Genomic DNA, 10,093 nt, shown 5'->3' with positions numbered 1-10,093 from the left:
TTAAATTAATTTAAAGGTCTTTTGTAATTTATTACTGTAGATTTGACAACTGTTCAGCCTCAGCTGAGTACTATAACCAGTTAATCTACAGAAGTAGGAACACATGGTTTCGGAGTGTTTCTTTTTGACATTGTCACTTTAACACAAAAAAAAAAAAATGCAAGGGGAATTCTCGGGCAGCGGTGGGTGTGGTGATGAGGTTCTGTGTTTCCAGCTACACACAGCAGACTCAACGCCTGTTCTGCCTGGGTAAGAGCGTGTTTCTTTTTCTCTATTGTAACAATTGCAAGCATTAAATACTCTCTGGCCCAGATTCACGAAGCAGATACGACGGTGTATCTCAGATACACCATCGTATCTCGGATTTTTTCTGGTCCTATCTATGCGCCTGATTCATAGAATCAGATACGCATAGATAGGGCTGAGATCCGACAGTGTCACACTGTGTTACACTGTCGGATCTTTTTTTTGAATTAAAAATGGCGCCGGGGGCGTTCCCGCTGATTTACACTGAATAATATGTAAATCAGCGAGATACGCGAAATTCACGACCGTACGCGGACCCGACGCGGTGTTCTTACGTCGTTTCCGTAGCGCGGTACCCGTCGTATACTTACCCCTGCTAAAAGCAGGGGTAAGTATTGTTAAGTATGGCCGTCGTTCCCGCGTCGATTTTGAAATTTCCTACGTCGTTTGCGTACGCCGATTCACGAACACGCGCGTCGCAAGTCTAGATCACGTCGCAACCACTGACGTCCTATTGACGTCAGTGGGAGCAATGCACGCCGGGAAATTCCCCGGACGACGCATGCGTATTTAAATCGGCGCGGGAGCGCGCCTGATTTAAATATGACACTCCCCTAGCCGCGGAATTTGAATTCCGCTGGGGGATTTAGGATCCGCCGTCGCAAGTTTGGAGGTAAGTGGTTTGTGAATTAGCCACTTGCCTCCTAAACTTGCGGGAGCGGATCTTAATTCACGTAGAACGAGCGGATCTATAGATCCGCTGATCTACGTGAATCTGGCCCTCTGTATTCAACATTTGCCATAAAAGTTAGGCAGTGAAAAGTAGGTAGATGCTGGTTAGAACTTTTCTACAAATGCAATGACAAATGACATCTACTTTAATAAGGAGAGGACCTCATTCACTAATATACGGATACAGCAAAAGTGGGAGATATGCAGTATTGGCGGAGGAGCTGTGAGACGTGCGTAACGTTTTATAGATCTCTTTGTATTATAATTTAAAGTGGAAGAAAAATGCGACCCAATGGGATTGCGTCCATCTGTGCTGTCGATAAGTGAGGATGGTATTGGAATTATTAAAGTACTGAATGGTGAATGCAAGAGAAACCAATCTTTGAAGTATAAACAAACTTTATATTTCCTAGATGAAGTTCTCCTAGGTTTATGCGTAAATATGCGTTTTCAGACACGTTTAGAGTATCCAATCTGTCCCTGGATGCTCAGATTTCAATTTTTTTCCAAGGCAGCTAAACTGAATGGCCCAGATTCACTAAAGAGATACGATGGCGTATCTCCTGATACGCCGTCGTATATCTGTTTTACGGTCTTCCTAACTATGGGCCAGATTCACAGCGGAGATAAGACGGAGTATCTCACTGTGCCCATTAAATTCTCCCACTGTACCCATCAAATACCCCCACTGTGCCATATGAAATGCTCCCACTGTGCCCCATTTGATATGCTCCCACTGTGCCATCAAATGCTCCCACTATGCCCATCAAATGCTCCCACTGTGCCCATCAAATGCTCCCACTTTGCCCCATCAAATGCTGCTACTGTGCCCATTAAATGTTGCCACTCTGCTATCAAATGCTCCCACTGTGCCCATCAAATGCTCCCACTGTGCCCATCAAATGCTCCCACTGTGCCCATCAAATGCTCCCACTGTGCCCCATCAAATGCTCCCACTGTGCTCCATCAAATACTGCCACTGTGCCCATCAAATGCTCCCACTGTGCCCATCAAATGCTCCCACTGTGCCATATCAAATGCTCCTACTGTGCCCCATTTGATATGCTCCCACTGTGCCATCAAATTCTCCCACTGTGCCCCATCAAATACTGCCACTGTGCCATAAAATGCTCCCACTGTGCCCATCAAATGCCCCTCTGCCCACTGTCTGCCCGGCACTTACCCTGTCTCAGTGGGGCAGCGGGCGACAAGCAGTGTCCTCCATGCTCCTCCATGTCTTCTCCTGTCCTCTTCCCATCCTCTGCTATGATTGGACGCCTGATAGGCATCCAATCACAGCGCCTGTCGTTTCAGCCAATCAGGTGACGTTTAACCGACCCGAGCTCCTGATTGGAGGAGAGGCTGTTCAGTGTTAGAAAAGCGAAAATGAATTTGCTTTTCCAACGCAGCTGGGTGAACAGCGAGCCCCAAGCATGGCGCTCGCCGTTTACCTTTTTTTGACGCCTATTAGAGCCTATGAGGTGCTTCAAAAACACCCCCCCCCCCCCCGCGCCAAAAAGGGTCCGGGCGCTTGAATAGGCGGTATCAGCTGCGGCCATAGATAGATTCATGCAATGCATAGATCTATCTACTGGTGATACCGTGTTTCCCCCGAAAATAAGACACCGTCTTATATTTATTTTTCCTCCAGAAATCACACTATGGCTTATTTTCGGGGGATGTCTTATTTTTTTTACCGGAAAGTATGGTACAACAGTATGGAGCCGACCTTACCGTATTTATGGGGCTGCCGACAGCTCTCCGGTCACTTAGAGATACCGTGGAGCAGATAAGAAGGGCTGCACGACTTCTTTACAGCTCCTGAGCTCCGCACCAGTACAGTACGCCTATCACGTCTTGTTTTCCCGCCCGCGCCGCTACGCATACGACACGCCATTGCTACGTCATATTTTCGGGGATTCGACACGCCATCGCTACGTCTTATTTTCGGGGGGATGTCTTATATGTCGATCTTGCGTCGAAATCCCACTACGGCTTATTTTCGGAGTACGGCTTATTTTCGGGGAAACACGGTAGGGGGGGTGGCAGGAGAGAGGGGGCGGCGCCCGTGCACCCTTATGGACGCACCACCACTGGCTTCTTGGGAGCACGGCACTGGACCCCTGCACAGGTTAGTGTCCTTTTCTTAAAAGTCAGCTTCTACAGTATTTATAGCTGCTGACTTTACATTTTTTTGAGAAAGGCTGAAGAACTTTTAACAGCGAGACCCGGCCAGTAACTTGGCATTAAAGAATTTGTTATAATAGGTTTCGTTTTGGTTTATGTAACGGAAATGTTTAATATATCTGAAATTAATAGTTTTGTTAAATACATGTTGAGATTTCTAACAGATTTTACCCAGCTATCCTCCTTGGTCCCTTCAGTACTCAGGGTGCCTGATTATTAAACCTCTGCCCATAATTTAATGGAATGTTTGGTAATAAAAAAAGAAGGATCTGGAAATGACCCTTAGTCTTTGCAACTACAGTAAACCATCGATCGCCAAAGGAAAGCAGTCATCAGCCTCCAGGCTCATCCATCATAAGTTACTTTCTAACAACCACACCTCTAGCACATACCTATCATAAAATGTATTCCCTGAAGGAGTTTTAAGATATCTGTAACTTTAAAGTACATGTTCAGCATTCCAACAACCTTTCCTTAAAGGAGAAGTAGGGCCAAAGCTCCTTTGGCCATACTTATCCTGTGGGTCCCAGGAGTGCACCTAGTTCTACACTCCTGTGAACAGGGCCATCTTTAATGTTGATTGGACCCTGGGCAAAAAAATTAAATGTAAACACAGGGTCGGCAGGTGAGTCATCTGTACACAACAATAGGGGGAGAGCTGGGCAGTATTAGTAGCAGCATTTCACACTGAGATATCAGGACACAGCACAGGACTAAAACTTCAAGGGACAAGGGAATTTAAACTGGCATAGTTGGCAAGTATGAGGCAGCCGCTTTGGGCTCCACAACAATGACAGGGCCCCTTTTGTCCTGCCTTAAAAACGGCCGTGCCTGCGAACCGTACTCAGCCAACAGTGGGCTAAAGTCTGCTGTCGCCTTACGTCACTTGGCCAGTCCAGACTCTGGCATTATCCCAACATCCACCCAGATGCCTGGACCAGCAGTTGGTCTGGTCTCTCATCGAGCCACTAACAGCCTGAACCAGCCACTTCCAACCCCTCCACAGCCAGCAGTGAGCACTGGAGGGGCAGATCAGGTCTTCTGCTCACTCAAGGCAGAGAACCAAGCAATCAGTTTTTTAAGAAATCTTTATTTATTGGATATGTTAAAACAATACATAAGACTAATGCCTAGTACACACGATCAGGTTTCCCGGTGGACTTTTTACGGCTGGGAAACCCAACAGCTGAATGTAAAGAAAACATGCCAGCAATTAAAAATTCAGAAAAAAAACTGTGGGGTCCCCCTCTCAATGCATACCAGGCTCTTTGGGTAACCCAAAGGGGAACCCCATGCCAAAATTAAAAAAAGACCCTTATCCGAGGACGAGGGAGCTATAGGGTGGGCAGCCCCAAAGCACCTTGTCCCTATGTTGATGGGGGCAAGGGCCTCTTCCCACAACCCTGGGTGGTGGTTGTGGGGGTCTGTGCGCGGGAGACTTATTGGAATCTGAAAGCCCCCTTTAACAAGGAGGACCAGATATAGGATCTGCCCTGGGTGCCAAATGCCCTAGGTACGCCCCTGAGGGGAGGTAATCTGTAGTCCAGTAGGGAGAGCTCTGTGAGTGCTGAAAACATGGCTTGGGCAAGCAGTACAGCAGAAGCAGCTTTGTTGTCAGGAAACTAGGAGCTCACTGGATTTCTAGCAGGATTAACAGGCGTTGTTTTGTAGTGCAGCATTTTTTTAGGAGACAAAACATGGGAAATGTGCATTTATTGGAGAGATGTGATTTTGTTTTTATTTTTAATAATTCCACACACTTTAGGACGTTTACTTATAAAAGTTTCACCTAAGATTTGTACAATTTCACACACAATTAGACATATATATTTTTTAAAGTGTATTTTGTGCGTGTACTCGAGAGAGGAGCCGGACTGCAGGAGTTGGGAGTAGGCAGGCCTCCCCCAGAGGCAATCTGCCATCTTTCTCCATGCCCCGGGTGGCAATGGTGGGTGTGTGAGGGGGTCCTCCCACACAGCCCGCCCTACCTGCTCCGCTTTGAAGCCCAACGGGGCAGAGGGACTCCCTATAAGGGAGTGAGAGGATCTAGCCCGCTCAACCAGCCCCGTTAGTCCTTCGCCTCTCTTTTTAGAGACCGCGTGGTCAAACTGCGTGCATGTTAACCCAATTTCGAGTGCGTGTAAGTGTGGTGGTTTTTGTGGGAGGGGGGTGGGCGTACTAAGCACAGGCTTACCTCGCATAGCACACCCACCGGTAGCCGGGCTGAGACCACCAAACTCAATTCACATGTAGCCGAGACCGGGATCCGAACCCCTAGCTACAATTAGACATATTTCACACATTTTCTAAATAGACTTTATTGGAAAATGTGTAAATCCTGCATGAACTTTGCAAGATATTTATAAATTGAACCTCTAAAGTGATAAGTGCTTAACCCTCCTGGTGGTATTCCCGAGTCTGGCTCGGGGTAATATTTTTGTACCAAAAGCGGTATCCACGAGCCAGACTCGGGCTCGCCTCGCTGCAGCCAGAGACAAAGTTACTTACCTTGTCCCTGGATCCTGCGATGCCGCCGCGCTGTGTGAGCGAGTGGGTCCTCGCTCGATTCACACAGTGTCCCTGTGTGTTGCCGATCTCCGTTCCCTGCGACGTTATGACGCACGGGGGCGGAGAACGGCGCCAAATTCAAAAAAGTAAACAAACACATTACATACAGTACAGTATACTGTAATCTTATAGATTACAGTACTGTATGTAAAAAATACACACCCCCTTTGTCCATAGTGGTCTGCCCAGTGTCCTGCATGTACTTTTGTATAATAAAAACCTGTTCTTTCTGCCTGCAAACTGTAGATTGTCCATAGCAACCAAAAGTGTCCCTTTATGTCAAAAGTGGTTTTAGAGCAGCTAGAAAACAGCGATAATAAATTATAATCACTTGCAGAATTGAGCGATAGCGATTTGTGGGGAAATTCGTCATAAAAAAATAAAAGTAATGACAGCGACAATTCTGCAACTGTAAATTTCAGTGATTTTGAGTTGATTATATTATTGAATAATTTTTATTATAATTATATTATGATTTGTTATAATTATTTATAATTATTTATAATTATTTATTATATTATAATTTATAATTTTGTTTTTCAAACTTTTTCATACCCGGGATGTCTACTAGACTCTTGTTTGGACAGATTTAAGTGCGTTATTCCTAAGGCCTCGTACACACGGACGGACTGTCCGATGAAAACGGTCCGTTTTCATCGGACACGTCCGCTCGGAGATTTCTGTCTGATGGTTGTACACACCATCAGACAGAAATCCGCGCGTACACGATACGCGGTGACGTGCGCGGCCCTGGAAGTTCAATGCTTCCACGCATGCGTCGAATCACTTCGATGCATTTGAGGGATGGCGGCCGATCGGACGTGTCCGGTGAGTCTGTACAGACGACCAAACACGTCCGACGGACAGGCTTCCAGCGGACATGTTTCTTAGCATGCTAAGAAACATTTGTCCGCTGGAAAAGTGTCGGCTGGACAAATGTCCGCTGGAAACCTGTCCGATCAGCCGTACACACGACCGAACATGTCTGCTGAAACTGGTCAGCGGACCAGTTTCAGCAGACATGTTCGGTCGTGTGTACGAGGCCTAAGAATTACAGGCCTACAGTATAAATGCCAAATTTCCTTGCAAAATAATGGTACCGCTTTCAGCACCTAAAATCTGAAATAATCATACCGCCAGGGAGGTTAAAGTGTAGGCATATTTTTTGGGGGGTTTTAGTAGGGGAGGGTTTATATTGCACTGTATGTTCCCACAAGGTAGACTTACTTACCCTTTCTATTTATACTGGTGACCATTGTCACTCAGAAAGTGATGGGAGATCCAAGTTTTGGAGTTGTAGAGTATGAAGAGTGGGAACAGTCATCCTCTAATCAGCACATCTGTTCCTTTGACAGCCCTTAAAATGGGAATTCAGTTAATATTGGACAGGCTTTTTCCGATTTCCAGTTGCATCTCCAGAATAAATGAATGAAAACATCTACAGCAAACACATGCAGCAAAACATAGCCCGAGAGAGAGCAGTATATATATTTCTGTACTTTTTCTGAAAAAAAAGTTTTAACATACAAATAATTATCACTGGTTAGTGGTTACTGTATTTTTTGGGGGGATCCCAGACCAGATATAATATATTGCTATATATTGAGTGAAGGGAACCAGGAGGAACTTTCCTAAATGCGGTGCAACATTTCTGCTGGGCTTTCTTACTTGGGTTAGTCTCACCACAATTTCATTATTATATGTACTTTCGTTTACTAGAACTTTGTATGCGGCACTTTTTATTTTTGGTGGTTTATAAATAACTGTGAAGATGTTTGGAAATGCCAAAATATGGAGAAGTGTGTGTAGTGCAAAGAGGGAGAAATTACAAGAGGGAGAATACAATTCAACTGAAAAATGTGTTAACATATTTGAAACTTCCTAATAAATCAGAACTGCCTTCTTTGTAGCATAATCATATGCGTTTTTTATTTGGTCTTTAGGAGTACCAGAATTTTTTTATAAAATTTAATTAGAAAACAGCATTTCTAAGACATTTCAATTAAAGCATTAGAAAACCAGCAAATACATTGCTGGTGCCAGTTTTCGCTTTCAAATTCTTTTTATTTGACATTTTAAAGGTTAAGTGCGTATTGGGACGCCTGCATTTACATGCCCCTTAACTTTAATGGCATCCCAGTCTTAGTCCGTAGGATTCAATATTGAGCAACTCGCCCTTTGCAGCTATAGCTGTTTAAACTCTTCTGGGAAGGATGTCCACAAGGTTTAGGAGTGTGTTTATGGGAATGTTTGACCATTCTTCCAGAAGCACGTTTGTGAGGTCAGGCACTGATATGGACGAGAAGGCCTGGCTCACTGTCTCCGCTCTAATTTATCCCAAAGGTGTTCTATCGGGTTGAGGACAGGATTCTCTGCAGGCCAGTCAAGTTCCTTCACCCCAAACTCACTCATCCATGTCTTTATGGACCTTGCTTTGTGCATTGGTGCCCAGTCATGTTGGAACAGGAAGGGACCATCCCATAACTGTTCCCACAAAGTTGGTAGCATGAAATAGTCCAAATATTCTTGGTATGCTGACATCTTAAGAGTTCCTTCACTGCAACTAAGGTGCCAAGTCTAACCCCTGAAAAGCAACCCCACACCACAATCCCCCCTCCACCGAATGATTTGGACCAGTGCACAAAGCAAGGTTCATAAAGACATGGGCGAGTGAGTTTGGGGTGAAGGAACTTGACTGGCCTGGGTCCTGACCTCAACCCAACAACTCTCGGATGAATTAGAGCGGAGACTGTGAGCCAAGCCTTCCTCGTCCAACATCAGTGGCTGACCTCACAAATGCGCTTCTGGAAGAATGGTCAAACATTCCCACAGACACACTCCTAAACCTTGTGGACAGCCTTCCCAGAAGAGTTGAAGATGTTATAGCTGCAATCGGTGGGCCAACTCAATATTGAACCCTACGCACTAAAACTGGAATGAAATTCAAGTTCATGTGTGAATATTTATGGGGACCCAGCCAATCCCTAGGGAGGTGTGCCCAGTAGGTGACTGGAGAACCCATAAACAGTCAAAGGCCTGGAGCAATAGTTTGTGTGGGTCCTGGGATCCAGTCCTGCAGGAGCCTGAGGGGGCTCTGCCCCTAAGGGCAGGTTTCTGGAGAGTTGGAACATATGCTCACAAGTTCCCAGCTTTACCATAGCTAGGGGGCGTATTTGAAGACTTTAGTCTGGATACTTGGTCTGGAGAGCTCACTGAAGAGTGACCAATGGAAGTTGGAAAGGAGGTTTTCAGCTGTCCTGTGGCATTGTGAGCCTTATTTTTCACTCATTGAAGAGTGCCCGGTGGATATCAGAAGGAGGCACCTGGTGATCCTGTGGAACCATGCGTACAACCTGAATGCAGAGCTCTAGTGACTGTGTGCAGTTTCCCTTTTTCAAAAAGCCCCTCTGTGATTGTTCTGATGGTGGGCTTTTACAATAACTTGGTTTAGCTACCTCTCCTGCCCTTTACTGAAATACTGTACAGAGAAGTTGAAGTGTCCTCTTGTTATTTAGTGTTCCTGGGGTATCCCATGCCACCTGTCTCCCCGTCCAAGTCCTTTAGCAATGAAAATACATAAAAGACATTTTCAGCCATAGAGTGTGGAAAATGCTGTGTGCCTGGTTCCCTCTGTACCAACACTTGGTAAAGAACCAATACAAAATCTAGTGGGTCCTGTAGGGGTAGAACTATGGAGGATTCTTCTCAGGGGGTCTCCATTTCTACCCCTCCAAACCCCTGCTTTATCCCGGGCAGGTTCCCTTTTCCACTGCTGCACTTTGTTGTTTGTTTGCTAGAACCTCCAATGCCAATTGTTCAAACTTGCTCTGCATCCCAGCTCCCACCCTGCTGCTACACTGCTGCAGCTATGCTGTAAGCCTAAATACAATGTTACGGAGACTCTAATAGGGACTCTGATGTAAGGGGGGACTCCAGTGGGGACCCTAATGTAAGGAGGACTCTGATGGGGACCCTGATTTGCAGGTTGATTTTAATGGAGACTATGATGTAAGGGGTGGACTGCTAAGGTGGACTGTGATGTGAAAGGGGCTCTGATGTATAGGGGACATTGCTTTACTGAAGGTCTTTCTCCTCCTTTTTTTCCTAATCCTATCATGCTGATTCCAAAAAAATCAAGTAATATGTAATAATTAATTTATTATTCATTGATTTAAAAAAAAATGTTTTTCGGCCTGTTAGTATTTGTAAAATATATTATGTGACCCTGTTAATGAAAAGTTTGGCAACCCCTAGAATTAGCAGTGCTGCCCAACTCACTAGGTGTTTTCTCTATTTTATCAAATCTGATTATTGACACATAAAAGCTGATACCTTTTGCATATACCTGTATTCTTTGCAA

General features: G+C 45.3%; 1 protein-coding gene across 1 annotated transcript in view; it reads left to right on the top strand.

Moving 5' to 3' along the window:
* Window positions 1–214: 214 nt before the first annotated feature.
* The window catches only part of LOC120917661 (receptor-interacting serine/threonine-protein kinase 2-like), a 76,918-nt gene continuing 67,039 nt past the window's right edge, over window positions 215–10,093 (top strand). The window contains exon 1 of the mRNA XM_040329114.1: window positions 215–249. The gene's annotated coding sequence lies outside the window, so the exon portion shown is untranslated. The remainder of the gene's footprint in view (window positions 250–10,093) is intronic.

This window comes from Rana temporaria, chromosome 11 (genome assembly GCF_905171775.1).
Source record: "Rana temporaria chromosome 11, aRanTem1.1, whole genome shotgun sequence".
NCBI classification, from domain to species: domain Eukaryota; kingdom Metazoa; phylum Chordata; class Amphibia; order Anura; family Ranidae; genus Rana; species Rana temporaria.
Note: the sequence above shows the minus strand (reverse complement) of the source record. Positions and strands in the feature narration are given on the sequence as shown.